At 47.4% G+C, this 24,664-nt stretch overlaps 1 protein-coding gene and 1 pseudogene across 2 annotated transcripts in view; one reads left to right on the top strand and one right to left on the bottom strand.

Annotated features, from left to right (window-relative positions):
* Nucleotides 1-24,664, bottom strand: part of Arhgef3 (Rho guanine nucleotide exchange factor 3) — a 300,793-nt gene that overhangs the window by 203,545 nt on the left and 72,584 nt on the right. The gene's annotated exons all lie outside the window — the stretch shown is intronic.
* LOC101572525 lies at nucleotides 16,839-17,883 on the top strand (annotated as a pseudogene).

Below are 24,664 nucleotides of genomic sequence, written 5' to 3'. Positions count from 1 at the left end.
CACATCACTACGATGCCCAGGCTGGGAGCTTGTGCTCTTCACCTATTTTTTTTTTTTTTAAATAAAAACTCTACATTTATTGGCCTTCAGTAAAAACATAAGGGTAGTCAAAACAATATAAACAAATGTTTTACAAACACTCCCAGGGCAAACCTCTTAAACTACTGCCTTTTTACATATCATCATACTTGCCCTTGCCTCACCTCCCTGCTGTGTGACTTTATCGATCATTTCTAGTTGGAGACACTGTGTAGCAGAGTAATGTTATCTCCTTTCAGCATGATCCGACCCAGTTGTTATCTTGACTTTGTTTTAGAATGAATTTCTTCTACAGCATCTAATACAAGGTTCATGTACTCATCAAAATCACTAATACAGCCCTCTATCTGCAGGTTCACTTGCTCATACAGCCACTTCTGGATCCCAGATCTATTCTGCCAGGACCTGAAGATGAGGGGGATGGGCTGTATCCTCACCTTCTGCATTTTCTGGCCCTGACCCCGGTACGCCATGGCGGAGCCTGACAATGCCAGCCACCACGCTATCTCTAGGGCAACTCTTCCCCTATTTTAAGAACTGTCACTGCTTGCCATCAGGTTATAGCCATTTCGCAGGTCGCCAGTGGAGGGCTCAGGCAGGAGGCCTCTCTGAGAAGGGTGCATCTGTACATTTGCTCTAGCGCCTTCCAAGGGCCCACCTGGTCCCTCTAGTCAGGGGTACTGAAGTGAGGGTGCAGTCCCTTTCCCTTTCTACCATGAGGACACCCCGGAGGAGCCCAAGCACTGCGCCTCAGGCCGTGCTCTGTGATTTCAGCACCTCCTTACCCTGCTGCCTCCCTCCTGCCTGGTGGGCACCCAGCAGCTGTTCTGTGAATAATTTCCAAGCTGTGAGAAAAAGAATGAAGGAAGCAGCCAGCATTCCTAGGTGACACCCTTCCAATCTGCCAATCACCCGGCCACCAAAATGAAGTCAAAACCTCAAAAACAAAGCTCACTGGAGACTGAACTTCTACAACCTCAAATTTCCTTTGGAGACTAAAAGGCTGCGAGTTCAAGCTCAGGCTTCGTGAAGTGTTTCCAGATCAGTGGTAGTGTGGGATTTTTCTTATAATACACAGACATGTTAGGAAATCTCAGCGGGCCACACCTTGGTCCCAGTGGGACATTGGTGAGCTCAATGGATACTGCAAGAAGGAAAATCAGGTCTGTTGGGGCCGGGGAGATGGCTCAGTAGAATAAGTGCTTGTCTGGCAAAGCGCAAGGGCCTGAGTTCAATCCCTGGTCCCGCAACAAAAAAAAAAAAAAAAAAAAAGAAAAAGAAAGAAAAGAAAATCAGGTCTGTTGGAGAGAAGGTACCCCTAGGCCAAGGCTGAGCGTCAGGAGGTTGCAGGCTCTGTGCTCAGGAGCTTGGCATTCAAGACTTTCCTAGATAATATCTAGGAAAGGAGCCGTGCAGGCCATCTACAGCAAATACTGCAGTGTCCCTGCACCCCTACCTGGGGGAGGAAAGAAGGGGCGCAGCAGAGCAGAGGCTGGGGACAACATACCTGAGAATAGGACCTGATTCGTCAGTCCTGTGGGGCAGGACTTGATAGAGCTACTCTTTACAAATCTTTGGGTGCTGGAAAATCCTTTTGGGCTTCTCCAGTAAGCAATCCTCCTTACTGGGGATTGAACTCAGGGCCTTTATATATCTTCAATCCTGGGGCCAGGGAGACGGCTCAGTGGAATAAGCACTTGCCTGGCAAGCGCAAAATGTATTTAGTACAGGGTCTATAGGGTCTTACTACACAGATTGGAACTCATAGTGATTCTCCTGTTTTCAGCTTCCCAAGTGCTGGGATTACAGGTGTGTGCCACCACGCCCAGTCTCATTGGCAAAAATGAGACCAACGATGTTTTTTTTAAAAAATAAAATTTAGGGGCCAGCGAGATGGCTCAGTGGAATAAGTGCTTCTTGGCAAGTGCAAGGGCCTGAGTTCAATCCCCGGTTCCGCAAATAACAACAACAACAACAATAATAATAATATAAATAAAGTGCCTGCTTAGGTAGATGCAGGGACCGTGGTTCAATCCTAGCTTGCAGTGCTGACCCCAGCACCGTGACATGCTGAGACTGCAAATGAGACTGGGCGTGGTGGCACACACCTGTAATCCCAGCACTTGGGAAGCTAAAAACAAGAGAATCACTATGAGTTCCGACCTGTGTAGTGAGACCCTATAGACCCTGTAATAAATACATTTTTTAAAAAAAAAGGATTGAGAATATATAAAGGCCCTGAGTTCAATCCCCAGTAAGGAGGGGAAAAGTGGGGAGGGGAGGATGGGAAGGGAGGAGCCTCAGAAGGCCTCTAGGTTAATTAAGGTGAACCTCTGCAGAAGACTCACTGCTGGCCACACCAAGCTGTAGCCCTGACCTTCAGCATTCACCTTTCAAGCCTCCAACCCACAATGCATTGCTGTTCCAGGACTGCTCTGAGGTTCTCTCCTTTTGGGCCCTCCTACCTTCAGATAGCACAGAGACACCCACATCTTACCAGCAAATGGCCTGGGAACAAACTGCTCTTCCTACTATCTCAGGGATGACACTCAGGAGAGCATCCGCCCTGGTCCTAGCAAAGCTGGCCCTGGCCTGAGCCTGGATCCTGACCAGGCCTGCCTTCCTCTCCCTTGAGACACCCATCTTGGAACCCTCTGAGACCTTGCACAATCCAGGCACCTCCAATACAGAAGCAGAAGGAACCAGAGGCGCACAGTGGGGACCCCGTACAAGCCAACGGTCTGCTTTACAAGCGTCTCCTTAGCCAGTTCATGTCGGCACTGAAACGTTCTTTTTACAGAAGAAGGAGGCCAGGCAGGCATGAGAGTTGGATAAGGAATTTCTTTAGCCAAACCAGTGATTTTTCTGCCATGCAATGCTATTTTTAAAATACTGTTTAAAGACAATGTTTCCTTTCCATTAACATATTAAAACGATATGCAATTAATTTGAATACTTCAACAGCCTATGTTTCAAAACAATATTAAAAGGCTCACAAAGCACTTAACTATATACCTCAAGGAAACGAGGAGCACAAATGAGGAGAAAGGAAACGAGGAGACAGGCTTGAGGTCAAAATCCAGCTCTGCCATTTGCCACTCGGGGTGACCTTGACCAAGTTACATTTTTATTTATTTATTGTAAAGATTTCTTTTATTCTTATTTATTTATTTATTTATTTTGGCGGAACCAGGGATTGAACTCAGACTCTTGCACTTGCTAGGGAAGTGCTTATTCCACTGAGCCATCTCCCTGGCCCCACTTTTTTATTTCTTAATTCACTCAACAAATAATGTGATGTACTATGTGAGGAGTCTGGGCTCTATCACTGTCTATAAAAACACTCCCCTAAGCTTTAGTTTCTCTATTATAGAGTAATTTCCAAGATGAAAGGAGATAAAGTATTAGAGAAGAGTCATGGATACGGCAAGATGCAGGAAATATGAACAGTTACGGCCACCGCGGTCATTCCTGGGATTACTATAGCCACTACTGTCGCTGTTGGGAGAATTGTTTTGCTGCTTTTTGTCACAGGCAGGTAGGAAGGGTGAGGTGAGAGATACGACAGGGAATCCTGCAAGAAGATACACAGGAGGGGCTGGTGAGATGGCTCAGTGGTCTAAAGCACCTACTTAGAACAAGCTTCGCAAAGCACAGGGACCGCGGTTCAATCCCCCAGCACCACATGCCAACCAGCCCCGCCCCCTGGTGGGCTGAGCTGGCCACACACACACACACACAAACACACACACAGACAAATAAGTAAATAAAATTAAAAAGAAGAAGAAGAAGAAGAAGAAGAAGAAGAAGAAGAAGAAGAAGAAGAAGAAGAAGAAGAAGAAGAAAATACACAGGAGACCTGACACACAGCTCGCCTCCCCTCTCAATACCCAGGTTCTACAGGTTGTATCAAGACACCTGAGATACTTTCGGTCGCATGTGCTCTATGTCCTTCCTACTCCATCACAGGGATGGGGGCAAAGGCAAGCCTGACTTAAATTTAAATGGTTGAGACCGAATTGCTTCGTGTCACATGAGCCCTGTTACTAAATCATGCATCTTTCTCGTTAATAACCAGGTTACCAGTGCAGCAGCAACACACTAACAGTGAGGGCGCAGCTCCCAACCTGGCAGCAAATAACCTCTGATTAGCCATTTATAATTATTAAATTCAAACCAGATTGTAAACCTTTTTGATTTATCTCTTCACTGGAAAACAGCTTGGGTGATTGCAAAGGCTTTGATGCCTTGCCTTTCATCTGTGGTTTCTTTGGGGAGAGATTAGCGAAAGGATTTTATGTTCTTGTGTTTGCCCTTAGCTGGAACTTGACTCAATAAACTCACATTTGAGCAGGGAGGGGACCCACATTTTGGTTTTCTCCAGGGATAAGCAGGACTCAGAGTGGATCCAATTCCATTTTTGACTCAGCACTGCCCCCGCCACCCCCTCCCCACCCCCACTTCCCTTTTTCAATGTTTTCCCTTTTTTAGCATTCTGGAATGTCGTCCTTTTTTCTAAATGCTTCCATCATAGGGCCTGAGAACTTGGGGATCATGGTTCTGAGTTATTGGTGAATAAATTTTAAGTAACATCGTATGCTGTTAATATGCTCAGATGCCATTAATTATAGTCTGAAAATGCTAGGCAGGCACCCGAGTCAGATGTGGTGAATTTGTATCTCCGTTTTGCCCTTTCTCGATAGTGCGACATTATGCATATCCTAGAACATCTGTGAACTCAGGCTTCTCGTCTACTAAATGGAGCATGAATGTGCCTCCCTCCTAAGGAGATCGAGAATTTAGTAGATCACCATCAGCAAAGAGCTCAGGCAATGTCTAGTACCAGCAACTGAGCAGGGCCAGAGCAGTGGAACAAGAGGCCCAGGGCAGGCAGAGGCCCGACAAATCGATTTCCCAGAAAGACTGCCCCATAAAAATGAGGACACTGACCTACGCTAGGAGAAGAGCTTCCATCAATACAGACTTCCAGTAATCAGATGCGACAAGCAGCACCGAGTCAAATTAATAAGAGCGCTTCTTCCTAAGCCTTCTAAACTACTATAGTTGTTTTATGGTTTGTTCTACTGACTCACAGATGCGCTAGATTAATCACAATCCTTGGTTCATAACTTGTTATCACCGGTGCTTCTCTGGCCTGCTTCTATTTGTTTATTCACTTATTTTTTAAACTCTGCAACATACTTCTATTTATTAAAAGTCTATACTGATGGAATGGTCTTAAACCATTATCAATAAAAGTAACACACATAGGCATTCATATTTTATATATGTGCATGTATATATGTCTATATGTACACGCAGACATATACTATCAAAGAAATGTCCAAATAATTGCTTCAGTTCTAGAGAACTACTCCATGTAGCCAATCAACGTCGACTGTCCAGTTGCGTATTTCAGCCGCAAGAGTGCTTATCCATAATGGTGGTGGGATGCGAGCGGACAAGCAGAGTTAACCCATTTGGCCTGGGCGGCTACCCTCTCTCATCTGAAAGGACGCGGGCACTGGACCACCTTGTGCCCCACGGCTCCCCAGGGGCTCCCGAGCAGAGCCCCAACCAACAGCAAGCAGTGTTTTCAGCACAGGGCAGCAAGGCTTCCCCTCCTCACTCCTCCCCACCCTGCCCCCGGGATCTGGAAGTGCTGGAGGCCATTCGTCACAGGCAAAGCAGAGATGAAGGATCTCGTGCTACAGTGCTCTACAAACCAGGACATTCTTTTAAATACACAAAAGATTCCCTTGCTGAACTCTCTGGTGGGGTCTGCTCACAACCTGAGCGGCTGGACTTCGGTTTTTTCATGGAATACACTGACCATTTAAGATGACCCCTGCGGGGGCCTGGCCCTAGCTCAGGCCTTTAAGTGGCTGCTTCCACAAAACTGTCAGCCTCAGGTTGCTGGAGTTCGAACCTCACAACTCTCCCGCTGGCCAAAAGTGCCCTGAAGGCATTCGAGGAACCAAAAAAAAAAAAAAAAAAAAAAAGATGACCCCTGCCTCCCTTCCCTTTGCTGGGATATGTAATAATTGCCTATCAAGAATCCACTGCTTTCTGGGACCTTGACATGTATTAATCCGCTTCTTATCGTCGTACAAGGAAATTACTACCTATAAGGAAACTGAGGCTTGAGTTTCACTGACTCGACTGAGGCTGCTTAAAGAGTATCTGTACAAGGCCAAGATTTCGTATTGGGCCTGGCTCCTGTGCATCAGATACTGCCTGCCCACACCCCTCTGGTAATCACCAGTCCTCTGCACACTGCAGCTTTCTACAGATCAGAAGTGTTGCTGAGTTCACACCACTGGGAGCGGTCTTTGACCTGTGAGGGGCTGGAGCTGGTAGCCAGGAACTCCAGCCCCCTAGAGCTTGGCGACACAATGCTGGGGTGGCCCCAGTCTTTGTGTACAATAGAATCACCTGGGTATATGTACATACAATTGATTAAATTCTTCCTGGGGGCATTTATAATCATCCACGGTGGCTTCTACATTGCATACTACATAGAGGTATTCAATAAAATATTTGTGAAATGAATCAACCATATAGTGAAATCCATTTATCTGATTTACTTTTTCTGTTTGCTTACTTTTGCTTCTGGGGATTAAACCCAGGGAGTTCATACCAACCTACATTTCCAGCTCTTACTTATTTTCAGACAGGGTTTTGCTAAATGCCAGGGTGCCTGGGTTGGGTCTGAACTTGCATTTTTTCCACGCCAGCCTCTCAGAGGTCTAGAATGACAGGTGTGCACTACTCCAGCCTGCTTCCTGGATTTTTATCCTTAAAACACATGTGAAGAAAGGAACCCACTTGCCCACAAAATGGTATATCTAAGGCTGTAGAATTTCTTCTTAGGAAAACCAAACGCCAAGAAGTACAGCTTATAATATGCCACCCCTCAGTTTTAAGGATAAAAATCCAGGAAGCAGGCTGGAGTAGTGCACACCTGTCATTCTAGAACTCTGAGAGGCTGAGGTGGAAAAAACGCAAGTTCACATGTAATATATTTGAAGCACAGATTCAGGGTTAGAAAATGTAACACAAAATATTCTCCCTTTGCCCGGCAGCCCACTTGTGGCTCACCTCAAACTCTCGTACTTGAAACTTGACAGGTCACGGCAGTACCACGGAAGAGGGGACGCCCTGCACCCCTGCATGGCCCTGGCATCTGCAGTGCTTTGCCTCCCTCCCTGTAATTTGGGGCTGGGGGGGGGAGCTTCCTCCACTTTCAGAGACAGCTGCAGGAGGGAAGAAATGTCCCTGTCATGGCCGCTGACATGCTTCCAGACACCACATCAGAAACGGCAACCGGCTTCTCTCTTTTGTTCTGATCATCTCTCCGCAGGCTGCTCCAGAGCATTGCCCTCCCCTGAGTCACGACTATGCTGCACACTGGTAGCCCCTGGGGCTGACTGGGCTCTCGCTGGGCAGGAGACGGGCTTGTGTCGTGGCATGGCGCCAGCTCCGAGGCTGCAGCTGCCTTCAGAGCAGTACACGGAGGCGGCAGGCAGCACTGCTGGCATGCTCGGGCACACGCCATTATGCGGACACTTTCTGCGGAGCTGGTTCCTTCCTCTCATGTAAGAGGAACACCTTTAAGGACAAACAGCCAGCCTCTTGGAGATTTCTAGTTTTGTTTAAGAGAGGGCTCATTTTGATCCTTAAGTTGTCTTCTTCTTGGGCCTAAGGAATTGGGTCCCAGGTAAGACCCCGCCTCACCGTGTGGAAGTGTCTGGGCTGATGCAGGCACCGAGGGGCAGCAGCTCCTGCAGGGTCTCACAGAGTCGGGTCTGCTGCCCCCGAGCTGTCCGGGGAGAGGACACAGATGCCCAAAGAGGAGCCAATGGACACAAGTCTTTTGCTTATGGGGAGCTGCATGTGCAGGTTAACTGTGTGTTTACTCTGTTTTACATTTGACAACTTTATTGTAATTTCAGACTTGAAATCTGCAAGTCTAAGCTTCAGCCCGCCACTCAGAGTCACCAATTACTTAAAGTTTGCTCCATTTGCTGTATCCCTATTTTTTTTGGCAAATGAGTATAAATTATTTTTCTTCCTATTTATGAATAAATAACAGACATTATGCATACCTCTTCAGCCCCCAAATACACAAGTATATATTTCCTAAGAACAGAATATCTTCTTGCATACAGTTACATATAAAAAAAAAAAAAAAAGCAGGAAGTTTGCCACTGACAAAATTCAATTCATCCACGGCTCGGTTTTTTTTGTGTTTTTTTGGTATTTAGTATAGGGTGTAGTCTGTCCTGTTACAATTCTGTATATGGTTAGATTTCTAAATTTCTTTGTAAAAATATGTAAATGTTTAGTTCTACTTTTATAAAATTATTTTTCCTTCAAGAAAAAAAGTATAGTGTATAAGGGGGCTATAGGGTCTCACTACACAGATGGGACTTGTGATTCTCCTGTTTTCAGCCTTCCAAGTGCTGGGATTACAGGTATGTGCCACCACACCCAGTCTCGATCACATCTCAGCACGCCCCAGGGGCAGGGCCAACACAGCACACGGGGGATCAAATCCAGATTGCTGTACTCTGCCTAAGCAGGCACTTTAGTCCACTGAGCTGTCTGACTGGCCCCATTATTTATTTTTATATTTATTTATTTATTTATTTATTTATTTTTGGTACTGGGGATTGAGCTTATTCTACTGAGCTATCTCCCCAGCGCCCCCTATTACTTATTTTTAAAATATGACTATTATCCAAAAATATGTATTATATAGGAACTGTTTTTTAATTTTATTTATTTAATGTATTTGGTACAAGGTCTCACTATGCAGCTCAGACTCATAGCGATCCTGCTGTTTTCAGCCTCCCCAGCACTGAGATTACAGGCGTGCGCCACCATGCCTGCTCTCTGTGTGCCCGGGGGCGGGGCCAGCACAGCATGTGGAGCCAGGGATCAAATTCCGGCCCTGCGCTTGCCTAAGCAAAAGCTTAGTCTTCTAAGCGATCTCGCCGGCCCTAAGAATTGTTTTCTAATCCAGAATACAATTCAGGATCCTGCACTGCATTTATTATAATGTATTTCTTAATATGACACAGGCTTTGTGTTTCTTGATTTTGACTTTCTTTCTTTCTTTCTTTCTTTCTTTTTTTTTTTTTTTTTTTTATGCTCTGGGGCTTAAAGCTAGGGCTTTGTGCATGCTAGCCCCCAACCCAATTTTGATGGCTTTGAAGCAGGCAGCTTAGCTGTGTTGGACAATTTTCTTGCACGTGGCTTAATTAGATGTTTCTTCATGATTAATTCAGGCTACATATTTTAAAATATCTACAGTGATGGGATGATACTTGAGGTTGTACATTTTGTCACAGGGGTATGACAGGAATTGATGTGTTTCTTAGTAAATGTCATCAGAAGATATATGGTACCACCTTGTCCTAATATTGGTATCATCAGTTTCTATGTCTCCATTGTAAACTTGCACTTTTTCCCTTTTTTAGTAACAGCTACACTTTTTTAATAGTGGAGACAGAACCCAGGGCCTTTAAGCTGAACTACATCCCCAACCCTTTTGTTATTTTTTATTTTGAAACAAAGTCTTGCTAAGTTGTCCAGGCGAGGCTGGAATCTGCAGTCCTTCTGCCTCAGCCTCTCAGAGTGCTGTGCTTACAAGCGCACGTAGGCCCGTGCCTGCAGGAACAAGTAGACTGGAACCACAGGGATGTCTCATCCGCCAGGAAATGTCAATTTCGACCTGCACTGGTGGTTTTTAAACTCCACCACCCTTCCTCTGTGCGCGCGGGCGCGTCCCTCCCTCTACGCATGCGCAGCTTTCCCTTCGCCACACGCTCCCCTAACCCCTTTCTCTGGTTTCATTTCCCCCAGTTTTAGTTACTTGTGGTCTGAAAGGATTAAATTGAAAATTCCAGAAATAAACAACTCATGCAATTCTGTACAGCATGATGAAATCCCACACCATCCTACACCGTCCTGCCCTGAGCCGAGGGGATGTGCGCTGCGCACGCTAGCTGTCAGCAGTCACTTAAGAGGCTGTGTACACACGTTGTGTATATATACATAGTGCTTGGTACTGTCCCTCACTTCAGGCAGATGCTGGGAACTTAGAGCACATCTCTCATGGGCGAGGAGGGACCCCTGTATTTACACAGGGTTCAAGGGTTCCTAGTGACTCAGGGGAGTAAGGCCTAGTGCTGTTGCTGCTCAGATTGTTCCAGAATCGGCGAGGGAGGCTGCCCCAAGCTGGGAGTTGTGTGTCCATCTTGGGCATCATCATTCTCTACGCACTGCACTGCTTTTTGGTATAAAAAGCCACTCCAGGATCCTCTGCTCTTCTCCCAGCCTCAGTCCTGGCATCAGCCTTTTCTCCAAGAAGCCTTGGATCCCTTTATAGGAGAATGGTCTTCAGAAACTGAGACCTGGCCCCAAGCGTGTTCTTTGCTAACTGACTGTCACTATTTCTAGACCCTCTCAGTAGACATAAGCAGAAAAAAAGGGTTAATGTGTAATCGTGAATTAATTCTTGAGTTCCCATTCCAATCTAACTATTCAAAAAGGATCTTTAGAGACTTGGCGTGCTGGCGCACACGTGTAATCCCAGTACTTGGGAGGCTGAAAAACAGGAAGGATCACTACAAGTCTGATCTCTGTAGTGAGACCCTGTAGAACCTGTACGAAATATATAATAAAATAAAATGGCTCTTTAGAGGCCAGCCATGGTGGCGCATACCTGTAATCCCAGCGCTCGGGAGGCTGAGGCAGGAGGATCACTGCAAGTTTGAGGCCAGCCTGGGCTACAAAGTGAGTTCAAGACAGTGTAGTATACTTACCAGATATCTTTGTTCGGGGTTCTCCTTAAGCAATTCTGGGGTAAAGTTTAGGTATAAATGTTTACTTGGGAACTGATCCTCGGAAAAACAATGGGAGTGAGGAAGTAAGATGGAGAAAGGAGGGAAGTCGGTGGAGCGTGTGGAGCCAGCAGGTCACAGCTGGCAGGCCAGAGTCACGCCCGCTGGGCACTCCCTGCCAGAGGATGGAAAGCGCCCGCCCGTGACTCCCGGTGGAGCTTGAGTAGGTGGGAGTGTTCCTCCGCCAGCTCCTCCCTTGGCTGATGGAAACACCAAGGAGTGTCACAGGCATGGGCAGGGGACCCTGGGGATGGCCTCTGGAGTGGCCTAGGCCCTGTGGGTGGGCACGTGGGCGTCTGCTCCAGTAGCTTTCACGCAGCATGGCAGCCTCTCGTGCAACTCTCACGCAGCTCACGCAGTAAGAAAGTCGCTGTTTTAACTCATCATCTGGGGGCTTGCCGGTTAGCTCAGCCGTTTAAGTGCCTGTGTGGGCAAACCCAGTCAGGCTGGGGGACCACGGTTCTAGCCCTAGCTCCACATGCCACAGCAGACCCTCCCTTTAGGCAGCCTGAGCCAGCCCCCCCCCCCCCGCCAAAAAAAAAATCCTTTAACTCATCATCTACCCTGATTCCAGTGAGGAGAAAGACTTACAATGGGGCGCCTTACCTGTGGCACCCCTGTAACTGCCTAGAGACTCCGTCCTTCACTCTGAGCACAAAGAGGCTCAGGCCATGCATCTAGCTAAAATTTAGTTATGCTACTCTGTGCGTATTTATTAACCTTCATGAACAAACATGACCAATATTTAATAGCTATATTCTATTTTTGGCAAGCATGGTCAATTCCTGTTTATCAAAGAAGTAAACATAAACATTCCATTGAAAAGCAACGTAAGGGCAAAATATATGTTGTTTTTCTATAAAATTAAGTCCATTTCAAGTTGAGGGTTATGGTAAAAGAGGATTCACAAGAATGGGATTTAGGAAACAAGTTCTGGGCGATGAGTCCCTCTCACATTGTCACAAAATCATGTCACTGTCCCACGGATTTTGCTGCTGCTGAAAAGTAAGAAAAAGCAACTCTCTCTGGCTCTTGCCCCTGGAGGGCTGCAAAGGGACACCCCGCCCACCCATCCTTCAGAGGGTAACCTCTGCCTGCCCAGCCCGGCCCCGGATTAAAAATGAAATGCCTATGTAACAGACCTAACTTTAGCCACAGGAAATGGGAGTAGCTGGGGGACCCAAAAGGGCTAGCCGTGCTTTGTTTGAGGATGGGCGCGTTATCTTTACTTAACCTTCTTCCTTCCCCCTTTTGGGAGGGGGGAGTTAGGTTTGGGAACCGGTGGGAAGCAAAACCTGCACGATCTGTTTCCTGGTCAGCTTTGAAGGAGATTTCCCTCCTCCCTTGGTGTTGCCGGCCCTGGTATGCAAATTTATGTCACACACTGTTAGGGCCAAGTCAGGCCCACGTTGAGCGTGTTTCATATTTTAATAATGAAAATCACCCAAATGAGGAATTTAAGGACTCTTTCTCTGTATTGTAAACATCTAGACATCTTGACTGCAGATTTGAAATGGTGCTATGAAAACAGCTAAACAGTTTTCTAAAACATCTATTCAGGTATTTTTTTCCAACTTTACTACAATGGACACAATCTGTACAAATTAAATTTTGTTTGTTCATTTGTTTGTGACAGGGTCTTGCTATGTAGCTCAGGCTGGTCTCGAACACACAGCAATCTATCTACCTGCCTTGGTCTCCTGAGTGCTGGGATTTGAAGCGACATCACTATGCCCAGCTTGTTTTATAAATTTTTATCAGAAGTTACCAGGTAATAATTGATGCCATCTCTGTCTTGCCTTATGCATAAATTATAAAATAGAGCGACTGGTAAACTATTATTCCCGGAGTGGTTATCTGTTTTTAAGGCCCTCAAACCAGCTACGTGACCGCAGGCATTTCACTTTTCTTTGTGGATCTGTTTCATTATCCGTAAACTGAGAGTAGGACAAGGTGACCTCAAGTTTCCTTCTAACTTTTTATGACCACACATGGCCAAAGAGACTGCTGGATTGGGGAGGAAGTGGCAGTGAGAATGGTAGAAATTAGGAAACACTTTCAGAAGTCAGTCTGAGATTCTTGATTTGCCTGAAAACCACAAACTACAATAGCCCTGTGTATAACAGTGTTTTTGAAACATAACATCTGTGTTCAGGTCCCAGTGTAGCCCGGGAAAAGGCCAGAGCAAGGTCACCCACAAATGGGTATCGAATGATGGAAGCATAAATAAAGACCCTTCCATGGAGCCCATGGGGGCTGGAGAAGACCTTCTGGCACTAACATTCTCAGATTAAGATTAGAGCGCTATGATTATAGGAAGTGAACCAAACAAGCAAGGGATTAGGGAAAGAAAAAAAGACTGGGCAAAAGGAGAGTGAGAGGGGGAGAGATAAAGCCACATATCACACACACACACACACACACACACACACACACACACACACACATAGTTGACTCACTACATGCAGGAGTTATGTGGGGGGTATTTTATTAATTTTTAAGGTTTGCGAGAGTCCCCACCCCCACACAATGGGGACTGAACCAAGGGCCTGGCCAGCATGGACTGCTGGCGCCTTACCATGGAACGCACAGCCACCAGCACCATACACCACCACCCACGGAGGTCTCTGCGCCCACACATTTTCTCTAGAAGGCACATCACAGTCTTCTGGCACCAGACGATGTCCGGCACCACACCTGCACACCACTTTCAACAGTGAGCTCACCAAGAAAAGCCACTGAGGAGTGAAAGCGTGGCGCCACGCAGACCATAACCGCCCCTGCATGCACCAGGAGAGCTGAAACTCAAGGCAGCAGAGAGCACTGCCCTCCTCCACGCTGGCGGGGTCCTGTGTAGAGGCCGGCATCTTACACCGTCATTCATGCAGTGAGGAGTGATGACACCATGCCCTGAATATTAATGATGGGGCTACAGACGCATGGCAGAAAAATTCACAAGTACAAAATCTGTGAAGAGCGAGTCTACAGTCAGTGCGTGTGTGTATGGAGAGAGGTCGGGAAAAACTCAGGAATCGAGGAAATGAGCAGGAGCTCAGGGCTCAGGGTGGGGCAGGCTCCACAGAACAGGAAAAGCAGGACCCATGGAGCCGCCCGCCTTCCTGCCTACACCTCTTTCATCAAAGATATACAAAAATGCTTTAAGGACTTCACTCTGAGCTACTCAGAACACGGACCTCACTAAGTCTCTAAGTTGCCCAGGTTGGGCTCCAATTTGTTTGCAATCCTCCTGCCTCGGCCTCCTACTAGAGCGCTGTGCTTACAGGTATGCGTCACCATGCCTGGGCACTTCTGAATGCAAGAGCTCATACAGTCCGGGAAGACGCCTGCCGCAGAGGAAGGTAGTGGTGCTCACACTCACACTGCATTGTGTGTCCAAAGCCTGAGCTCTTGGTGAAATGCCTGACCAGGTCTCTCTCCTGATGCCTGCCTGGGTTAGGCAACACCCAAAGGCCCAGTTTCTCCTTGGCGAGAACGCACACAGCCTCTGTCACAGCAAACACTGTAAGCACAAGGACAGCTGACTGGCGGGGGATTTCTACCTGAAATCCAGGGCAGCAGCACGAGTTTTTACTCTTGCCTCACCCAGGAAACCAGAATATAGAACCTGCTTCTGTGTGTGTGTGTGTGTGTGTGTGTGTGCGTGTCTGTGTGTGTGTGTGTGTAAAGAGACAGAGATAGAAAGATAGAGACAGAGAAAGACAGCAGAGAGTGACAGAGAAACAGAGAGAGACAGAGAGAGACAGACACAGAGACCGAGAGCTTCCCGAGGGCAAAGACTTTTCTCGAAATGCCTGCCAGTCACAGTTGGCATCTTAGGCTTCTAGAGGCAGGGAATGGGGAGGGAGTAGTTAAGTCCATATGCCACACTTTCAGATTAAAATTAAAGTCTGCCAATATAGGGGCTGGTGAGGTGGCTCAGTAGACTAAGCGCTTGCCTGACAAGCACAAGGGCCTGAGTTCAATGCCCGGTTCCGCAAAAAAAAAAAAAAAAAAAAAAAGTCTGCCGATATGAAGGGGTGGCAGCGGGGGAGGGGGTCCCCAAGACAGGAGTAGAGCCAGAAACTGGAGAGCCACCCTCAGCCTACATTGCCCTCCACCTTTAAGGAGACACTGTACGGTAAGCCTCACCAGCAGGTACCTAGAGATATGTCCAGGATGTTTATAACAGCAAAGAACTAGAAACGACAGACTATACACTGGTGGGAAATCATATGCAGGGCACGTATCAACATTCCTGTCAGCCAAAACTGAGCCATCAACCAAGCGCTCCTCCACACGCACCTGCCCAGGCCATGTGGCTTCTGCGCTGAGACGCGCAGCCTGAGCTGTGCCTGAGCTCAGGCCTTCTGTGAGCCTCACAGAGCCAGAGCTGTGCTCGCTCCCTCAAGTTTACTGTGACCCAACAAGAGCCACAAGTCCACGGGGCCTCCCTCCTTCCAGACCAGTAGTTCTTGGGTTTTGATTTCAGGATCCCTCCATAATTTTAGAAAAATTTTCAGGGCCACCGTGAGCTTTTGTTTTCAATATCTTAATATAAAGTCGCCACATTTTCTTAGCCACAGTGAAAAGAGTAACAGCGGTTTATGTTCTGACAATGCTCTTAGGTGGCTAGTGGACAAAGGAGAGTTGGGCCCCTGCCCTCCATCTGTGGGGAGGCGTTATTCCGGGCAACAAACAGTTGTGGGACTTGCTGTACCCTCCAGGTCTTAGGGGCACTTAGGGTCCTCGGATCACACTGCGGCAACATTTTCAGCCACCCTTTTCTCTGGCAGAGCTGTCACTCACACAGACAACCAAGTCACTTCTGATTCCTTCAAACCATCCACAGTGGCCATGGCTCATGGAGTTACTTTCCTACCCGGCTGATCCTCTATGTGTCCTAACTCTGTCACGGTCCTTTTCCATAAAGAGCATTCTGCCCATGCTGGGTACATATGGGTGCCTAGCTCTGTCCTGCTCCTGAGCATCAGGTTTCCTCCTGTGCACCTCCCACAACCTGCTCCAGAGGTCACTTCTTCTAGGAAGCCTTCCCTGAGAGTCTCCTCTATTTTTAATTTATTTTATGAATATGTAATATAAATGTATGGGATTAAATTCCACTGCCATATATGATAAGCAAATCTTGGCCCACCTGTCATCCTCCCCTCCCTCTCCAGGAAGAAACCACTGCAATCGGTTCTTTTTGGATTCTTTCAGAGCTTCCCTCAACAGAAATTTGTAGATCCTTTGTTTTATCCAAATAGTTTCCTTAACATTATATCTTGGAAGGCCTTTGTCTCAGTTACTGTGCTCTCTGTTGCTGGGACAAATACCCAACACTCAAAATGAAGGAAGGAAAGGTTTATTTAGCTAACAGTTAGTGGATGTTTCAGTCCATACTCAGCTGGCTCCAAGGCAGAGCAGCACAAGACAGAAAGTAACCTTTCATGCAGGCAGCAAAGAGCAGAGAGCAAAGGGAGTGGTAGCAGCTCTGGCCCCTAGCTAGCCTCTCTCCCCTCCTTACACTGGAATACAAATTACCTGCCCCAGGGCAGGTGCAGCATCCACACCCACAATAATCAATCACAAACTCCAGGTGCCACCCCATGACTGCATGAAGCTCTGGGGGTTCACCTAGACATAAACCATTAACAGCCTTTCATGTCATCAAGTAAAAACTAGTCTAATTTGTTTTCCACAATAGTTGCAAATTTAAATGTGCCATAACCCCTCTGCCTGCGCTCACCAGAGCCTATTCACGTCGACTGACCAGAGTCCACAAATTCTCAGCTGTGAGCCCCTCTAGACTGCCCAGACCTCAGTTTCTATCCTTTGAAAACTCTAGGAAAATGTCCCTGCATCAGCTTTTACTAAAGCCAATCATCTGCCATGCCTGGAACAGGGACCACACCCAGGTTGCCCTTAGCCCCATTAATCACGAAGTTCACATCTGTAAGAAGAATGGGAGCCAGTGGGTGAAAGCTCATGAACTCAAGGAGCACAATGGGCAATTGACTTGGCGCCCATGAGCGATCACATCGTCACTCGCAGAGCCAACTGCAACACCTAGATCTGGAGCCAAAAAGATGGTATCTGGAAGCCAACCTTGGTGACCCTGAGGATTAACTGCACAGCCACTTTTTTGACATGGTCCCTCTGTAGAACAAATTTGCTGTGGGAAGCGCAGCATGGCTCATCTCTGTTTGTTAATTCAAGTCCGAAAATGATTGGTGGGTAAGCAAGCACATTAAAAAGCCAATTCGCTCTATGGTCCTCAGCTCGGATTGGCTCCCAACATCATTTGGCTGGCACCAGGATCCTGTGATTTCAAATGTGAAGTGTTTTCAGCCTACATTAAAGAAGTGGATGAAAAGCCATCCAGTATGCCCCGGGGCAGCAAGGTGCCTTTTGGCCAGCTGATGTCAGAGTTCAGTGGTAGTGGCACTGATGGCTGGGTCCATGGGGTCAGCTTCTCTGCCAGTGAGAGCCGCCTGGCTTGGGTCAGTCATGACAGCACTGTGTCTATTGCTGATGGCCTCAAGAAGTATGCAGGTCTCTACTCTGAAAACCGAGTCCCTGCCTCTCCTGAGTGTGCTGTTTGTCTCTGAGAACAGCACTGTGGCTGTTGACCATGACTGTTGTTGGATGTACTTTAACTATGATGACTGCGGTCGCTTGACCTTTGTGCACAAGCTTGACATTCCAAAACAGAACATCCAGGGCAGCATGTCTGCCACGGAACACTTCCGCAACATGGGCAAGCAGGCAACCACCGAGGACACGATACAGCTTTGGAGATGCTGTGACAGAACAGCACCACTCAAGTGTCTTTGCAAGATTGTCACAAAGTTCGCACTACTGGCATTGGTGGCCCGTGACTACTTGGGATTTCAAGACCTTAGAGTCCTTGATCCAGGGCCTCTGAATAATGTGAAGCTGAGCGGACTCACCACTCGGCATGAGAGCGGCAGCTGAGACGGCCCGGCCATTACTCCCCAGGACGGTGAGGAAAGCCAGCCCAAGGAGGCACTGTAATAGTCCTATGCAAATACTGTGTTTTTGTTTGAATATAACTGGTGAAAGTGTTGGCTTTTTATTTATTTATTTATTTATTTATTTATTTATTTTTTTGGTGGAACTGGGGATTGAACTCAGACCCTTGCGCTTGCCAGGGAAGTGCTTATTCCACTGAGCCATCTCCAGCCCCCAAGTATTGGCTTTTTAAAAAACAGCAGCAGTTTTTTTTTTTTTTTGTAATCTCACTCTATTCTTGACCAAAGCTTCTCTTTAAGTAGTTTATTATGGAATTACCACCCTAACTTAAAAGAAAGGGTAAAAGAGGTATGTAAACTGTCTGCTAGAAAAACTAAATAAAAATTCTGGATGTTAAAATAAATAAATATGTCATAACTTATTGAACTCCCCCATTGACTGGGTAGATATGCAACTACCAATCTTCTATGAAGCAAATGCCTTTCTTTCTTTCTTTCAATCTATTATTTATTTATTTATTTATTATTATTTTTTTATTTTTGTGGCCAGCTCAGTCTGCCCTGGGGGCAGGGCTGCCATGGCATGTGGTGCTGGGGGATTGAACTCTGGTCTCTGCACTTGCCTAAGCTTGCCTAAGCAGGCGTTTTAGACCACTGAGCCTCAGCAAATGCCTTTCTAGATAAGCCAGTCTACACATACACGCAAGAGACTCTGCAACGTCAACAACCAAGAACAGAACTGCTGGGTCCAGGTGAACGCTGGTCTGCAATTTTGATAAACGCTGCCACGCTGTCCTTGATCAAGCCTGCTCATGCTTACACTCCACATATATTACACATGTTGAAAGGGTCTGTTATGCTCACTTTAAAATCTTTGCCAATGTGGCAGGTAAAAAAATGATACCATAATTAAGTCTGAATCAATATTTCTCTAAGACAATCAAACTTCTGGGGTCATGCTGTCCAATATGGTAGCCACCAGGTCCATCTGTCTATTCAAATTTATATTTAAATTCAGTAAAATTAAAACCTCAGTCTCTCGGTTGTACTAGCCATACTTCTAGAGGTCAGTGGTTACTGTGGGGCACAGTCTCTGCCTGGGACAGAGCAGGTGTCCCAGTGTCCGCAGGACTTCTAGGCTGCGCTGCTCTGAAGCTGGGTCACATGTGATTTCCAGGCCTTGCAATCTGACCAGTCCCCTACAAGTGCTCTCCACAAACAAAGGCACTGGATTTGGAAAGCTCTGTGTGAAAGAAGGTGAAGTACATGCTTAATTTTTATATCAATTACATATAGAAATGCTGACACTTAGGTCTATGAAACAAAATGTATTTTAAAAATTAATTCCGCCTCTTTCTGTTCGTGTTGTTCAGTGCAGCTACCAGGAAATTTAAATGTAGACATGTTGCTTGCACCGATCTACCGGACAACGCAACTGCACAGTGCTCTGCTGAGACCTAGATTTTAGCATTTTCCTTTTTACATGGACATAATTGCAGTTCATGTTGCTATGAAGAAAAAGAGACTTGCCGGGCATGATGGCACACTATTGTAATCCCAGCACTCAGGAGGCTGAGGCACGAGGATCACTGAGAGTTCAAGACCAGCCTGGGCTACAAAGTGAGCTCAAGGCCAGCCTGAACTGCACAGCAAGACCCTGTCTCAAAAGGACCAAAAATAAGAAAAAAAAAAGAAAGAAAGAAAAGGAGACTCACTGGAACCACTTTCTCCCTTCGGCCCTTCTCTGCCCTGTGCACACACCGCCAACAGAAGCAAAAGGCTGCTGCTGTGGTGATCCTGCTGACAAAGGGCTGGCCCTGAAACAAACCATACGCTCCCCACCTGGGCGGCCACAGGCAGGAAGCTGTGGCATCGCTGACCTCCGCTGGCGAGCGAGCCAGCAAGCCCGGGGAGACCGACTTCCCGTGCTGTGAAAACAATGCGCTCCAGAACAAAGTGCCTTCAGACTAAGAATAGAAGAATGGCTCCAAGCAAGACTTCCAGGACTCTGCTGGGATGCCTTTCTTCAGGCTGCGTCCCCACTGCGCCTCCACCCTCCATGTGACCTGGCTAGGCACAGAAGCCCCACCTCTGCTGCCAGTGCATGGGGTCTGGGGGAGGACCAAAGGACAGAGTGGAAAGGGGAGGCCAGAGAACGAGGGGACAAGGGTTCTGCCCCACGTTCAGATTCTAGAGCAGAAGGGCCTGTGAGATAGCTCAGCAGACTAAGCACCTGTTTAGGCAAGTGCAGGGGCCGCAGTTCAATCCCTGGCACCATGCGCAGCACCAGCCCCGCCCCCAGGCGCACTGAACCAGGGACAGAGTGCAGGTGTGGTGGCACATGCCTGCAATCCCAGTGCTGGGGAGGCTGAAAATAGGAGGATCACTACGAGTCTGAGCTCCTTAGTAAGACCCTGCGTACACACACACACACACACACACACTCTACAGCAGCGACAAGACAAGACATAGGTGATTCTGTCATCCACATTTTTGGCTGGGAATACGGAGGACAAGAAAACTCAGCCCCACACACAATGGATGGGTGAGAATGGCAACTGTACTCGGGAAAATGTACCAAGTAAGTGAGATCAAATGGTATCTGAGCAAAAATCTTCTGCTTGGAGATAAACTAATTTTATGATGATGATTAGCTGTATGCCTTTGGGAAGCAAAGTAGCCTCTCTGGGCCTCGGCTGTATAATCCATCCATCAAGAAAATGATCCGCAGTTTCCTGTTTTATTCAGTGCGAAACTTCTGTGAGCTCCTCACTGACCCTGGGCCGCTGATACGCGTCGGGCTCTGAACCTGACGGTGGTCCTCAGACATCCCTTCCACTGCATCAGCTTCCTAATGGAGATGAGGAAAGGCGAAGAGGAAAGGAGGGAAGGGTGAGGAACTGAGGTGAAGGATGAGGGCAGGGCCCTCCACCTGCGCTGGGGGCCTGCATAGAAACGTTCATGACTATGTGCTTTGCTGAAGAGAACACCCAGGGTTTCAGGCGACCGCAGCGGCAAGGGCTAGGGATTCCGAGTCACTGGGAAAGGCTGAGCGCCTCAGAACATGAAACAGCCCACGGGGAGGATAACAAAATAAATCCTGATGGGATTTGAGCCCAAGCCTCTGTGATGCAAAGCTGGCCCTTCTTCCCACGGTGGGACGTCTCTCACGTGACTCCTCCCCATGCGTTGCTAGGCTCCATCCACTCCCCTTTCTCCCATCAGGTGCAGAGTTAGTTGTTCTCATCAGCTTGAGCATTTTTGCCCCAAGACTGCCCCGTCAAGGAGGACAGTACTGGACACAGTACACACCCAAGAACGTAGGCTGAGTGGTGATCTCTGCAGTAGATTAAATTATTCTCAGCAAATATTTCTGTCCTCCTGTGACCTCCGTGGCTGGGTCTGTGCCTTCCTCTAGCCGAGGGAACCCAGGAGGAAGGGCCAGTGCACCAATTCTGAGCCTATACATTAAGACACTGTATATTTCGGCGTGCTCCTCTGGACCTCTGACCTGCACAAGAGAAGCATGAGTCCACAGGGGGCAGGTAACTGTGGCCCCTTCTGCACACCTCTGAGCAGAATAAATGCTTGCTACTATTGGGCACTGAGGCTGGGGATGCTTGTTACTCAACACAAGCAGACAGTCTCCTTTACTATTTCCAGAGATTTCAGGCAAAGAGATCTTTTCATAGATTTCAGAAATGAGGTTGTTTTGTGACTCTTCACGTCCTCTCTGAGCTGGTAACAGCCTGTTCAAAGAAGACAGTAAAGGCTCCGGAGAGGCACATTTTGTCCGTCTTGGTACTTGACACAGAATTGGGCTCCAAAGCTGATTTTGGAGCCAGGTCTGATGAAAGGATGGGGCCACACTGTTCATTCCAGTGGGAAGAACGGAACCAGATCACTAGCGGGGCGGGGGGGAGAACCTAGACCTCAGACGCTCAGTGTCACTAGTTCTTCCTCCTCAGAGCATGGGAAGTGGACCCTGATGTGAGAGAAGATCCTTTCAGACCTTCTGCAGTAGATCTATCCATATTCATTACAATATGGAAACACAGTCAACGTGTGATCTTGGGACTATTAATGCCTGGGATGAATCTAACTCTTTTAAAGAGAAAACACACTCCTCCAAAAATAGACAATTTAAACATGAAAATAAGTTAAAAATGACAGTAAGGTGGTATGTGCATATGGTACAGATGAGGCTGGAAAAACACAGACCTGTTTCAAGATGCCTGTTCTACAAATCTCAGTCGCAATCATGGAGGGCATTTTGGACAATGTACTCTGGTTGAAGGGCTCCCGGCTTCTATTTTCTAAACTCTTTACGACCCACGTGGCAGGCATTACCATCATCCCTGCTGTGCAGGAAGGTAACTGAGGTCCAGAGAGAAAAGCAGCTTGCATGAAGTCACGGGGTAAGCGACAACGAGGATATGATCTAAGGGTGCCTACCTCCAGGATCTGGGTTCCTCACAGGAACGTGGTAGGATCAAAATATACAGCCACCGTTTACATTTTTAAAACTTTATTACAGTAAAAGACGCGCCACTATGAATATCCTTAAAATGCACTCCTCGCTCTGAACACTGTCATCCTAGGATTCCTGCCTCTTTCGGATGCAGTTCTGAAAATCCCCCTTTGTGACTGTCCTTATGAGACGTGTTCAGACTACTGCTGAGCGCTGTCCTTCATAAGGCTCAAATAGCTCAGCAGATTAAAGTGCCTGCTGAGATAGCAATTGAGACTGGGTGTGGTGGTATGAATCTGTAATCCCAGCACGTGGGAGGCTGTAAACAGGCGGATCATTACGAGTCCAATCTAGTAGTGACACCCTGAACACCCTGTAGACCCTTCCCTAAAATACAGGAAAAAAAAAAAAAAAAAAAAGGCTGGTGTATAAACACATTATGGCAAGCGCTCAGCTACTTTAGTCCCTGAATCTGCAACTTCTGGCTCTTCCCCAGGGTCAAAATGACCATGAAAGGTAAATGTTTTTAATTGACTCGGGACATTGGAAGGAGCCACAACAGCACAACTAAAGACCCGAAAGAGGGCTTCTAGAACTGCATCAGGAGGTGGCAAGAACGATGGGATAGTGTGTTAGAAGAGAAGGGGAATGTTGGGGGGTTAATGACGAAGTGTTTTTTCTAAACTGTAAAAAGTGTTTAAACATTTAAGCACACGATAGTTTTCAATTTCATCTCACATATTTCTACCGCCCCTGGATGAAGAATCTCGTGCCAGGGAAGCTAACACTGCCCCAGGTTAACTGCAGAACCTGGAACATGGACCCCCCAAAGGTAAAGACAGCCCCACCTACAAGGAGAACTGGGGAGGGAACACCTGAGCTTAGGGAGGAGCCTGTTGGGGTTGGAGGGAAGAAAGAGGGAGTGGTGGGCATCACCGAGGGTGGAGCAGGGAGAGCTGGAGAAAGGAACCAGGCAGCCAGGCTGAGGCAGGGGCACCACAAGGTGGGAAAGCCAGAACATAGACAAAGTTATTCATAAAAAGAGGCCTCTGAGCAAGGGCCAGCACCCGGGCGCTTCCTGAATGCTCCCAAGATGCCTGCCAGCGTTGGATCCCGGCTCCTGGACATTCACATGGTCTATATTTAGGTCCTGACGGTACCCATTGTTCTTGCCCTGGTGGACCTCACCTCCTGGACCTTGTCCCCTGCGTCACACATCTGAGTGCTCTATCCAGACCTGCCTTTTCGGATGCACTTTCAATCAGCTTTTCTTACCAGGGCTCCCCCATCTAGCACTTGGCAGACGTTGAAGACATGGCTGGAGGAGGGGCTTTCAACCTTCCACAGAATACACTGCTTCTTTCCCTCCATAAGATCAAGCCCGGTGCATGTTATTATAAGACTTGGAGGTCCTACTCTTGCTAAGCCCATAGACAGCCAGAACGCTTTTCACTAGTGGCCACCTACATGTTCTAGAGTCAGCGTGACATGGACAGGTATCAAGTCTGCTGAGCACTGGTCCTGCTAGGCACATCAGTTATGACTTGGTACAACCTCATAAGACAAAGTTAAAACTTCTCTCCAGGGCTGGCCAAGTAGCTCAGCAGATTAAAGCACCTGCAAGGAGGTGCAGGGGCTGGGAGTTCGATTCCCAGGCCTGCCATGCTGGGCCCTACTCCTGGGGGTGCACACAAAGAAGGCAAGTGAGACTGGGCGTGGTGGTGCAAACCTGGTGGATCACTACAAGTCCGATCTAGTAGTGAGACCCTGAACACCCCGTAGACCTTTCCCTAAAATACAAGAAAAAAAGAAAGACTTCTCTTCCAGACACTATTTATAATCCCCACTTACAGAGAAGAACGTAGGTTCAGAGAGGTCTGGCAACATGTTTTGGATCACATCGCTAGTAAAAGGAAAACTTGAGTTCAAATCCACATATGTCTGGTTCTAAAACCCATTTGTTTAACCATCATGCCACCACTCTTCACAGACACACATCCACCTTGGCCAGATTTAAGAGGATGAACTGATGAGATGTATGAAAGACTCCCCCACTTTCCTCTTCTCCCTCCCACATCCAAGCCCAACTTCCCTAGACCCTTTCTCTGGAGATGCGTAGAGGTAAGAAATCAAAATTCACTCCGTGATGTTTTTGCAAGAGCAAAATAAAGATCAAAAGCTAGGGGGCCCAGCCCTAGCTCAGTTCTTTGGGGCTGGAGAGATGGCTCAGTGGTCTAAAGCACCTACTTAGA

Source organism: Octodon degus, unplaced genomic scaffold, assembly GCF_000260255.1.
Source record: "Octodon degus isolate 3935 unplaced genomic scaffold, OctDeg1.0 scaffold00043, whole genome shotgun sequence".
Lineage (NCBI taxonomy): Eukaryota > Metazoa > Chordata > Mammalia > Rodentia > Octodontidae > Octodon > Octodon degus.
This window is presented reverse-complemented; position numbering and strand designations above follow the sequence as displayed.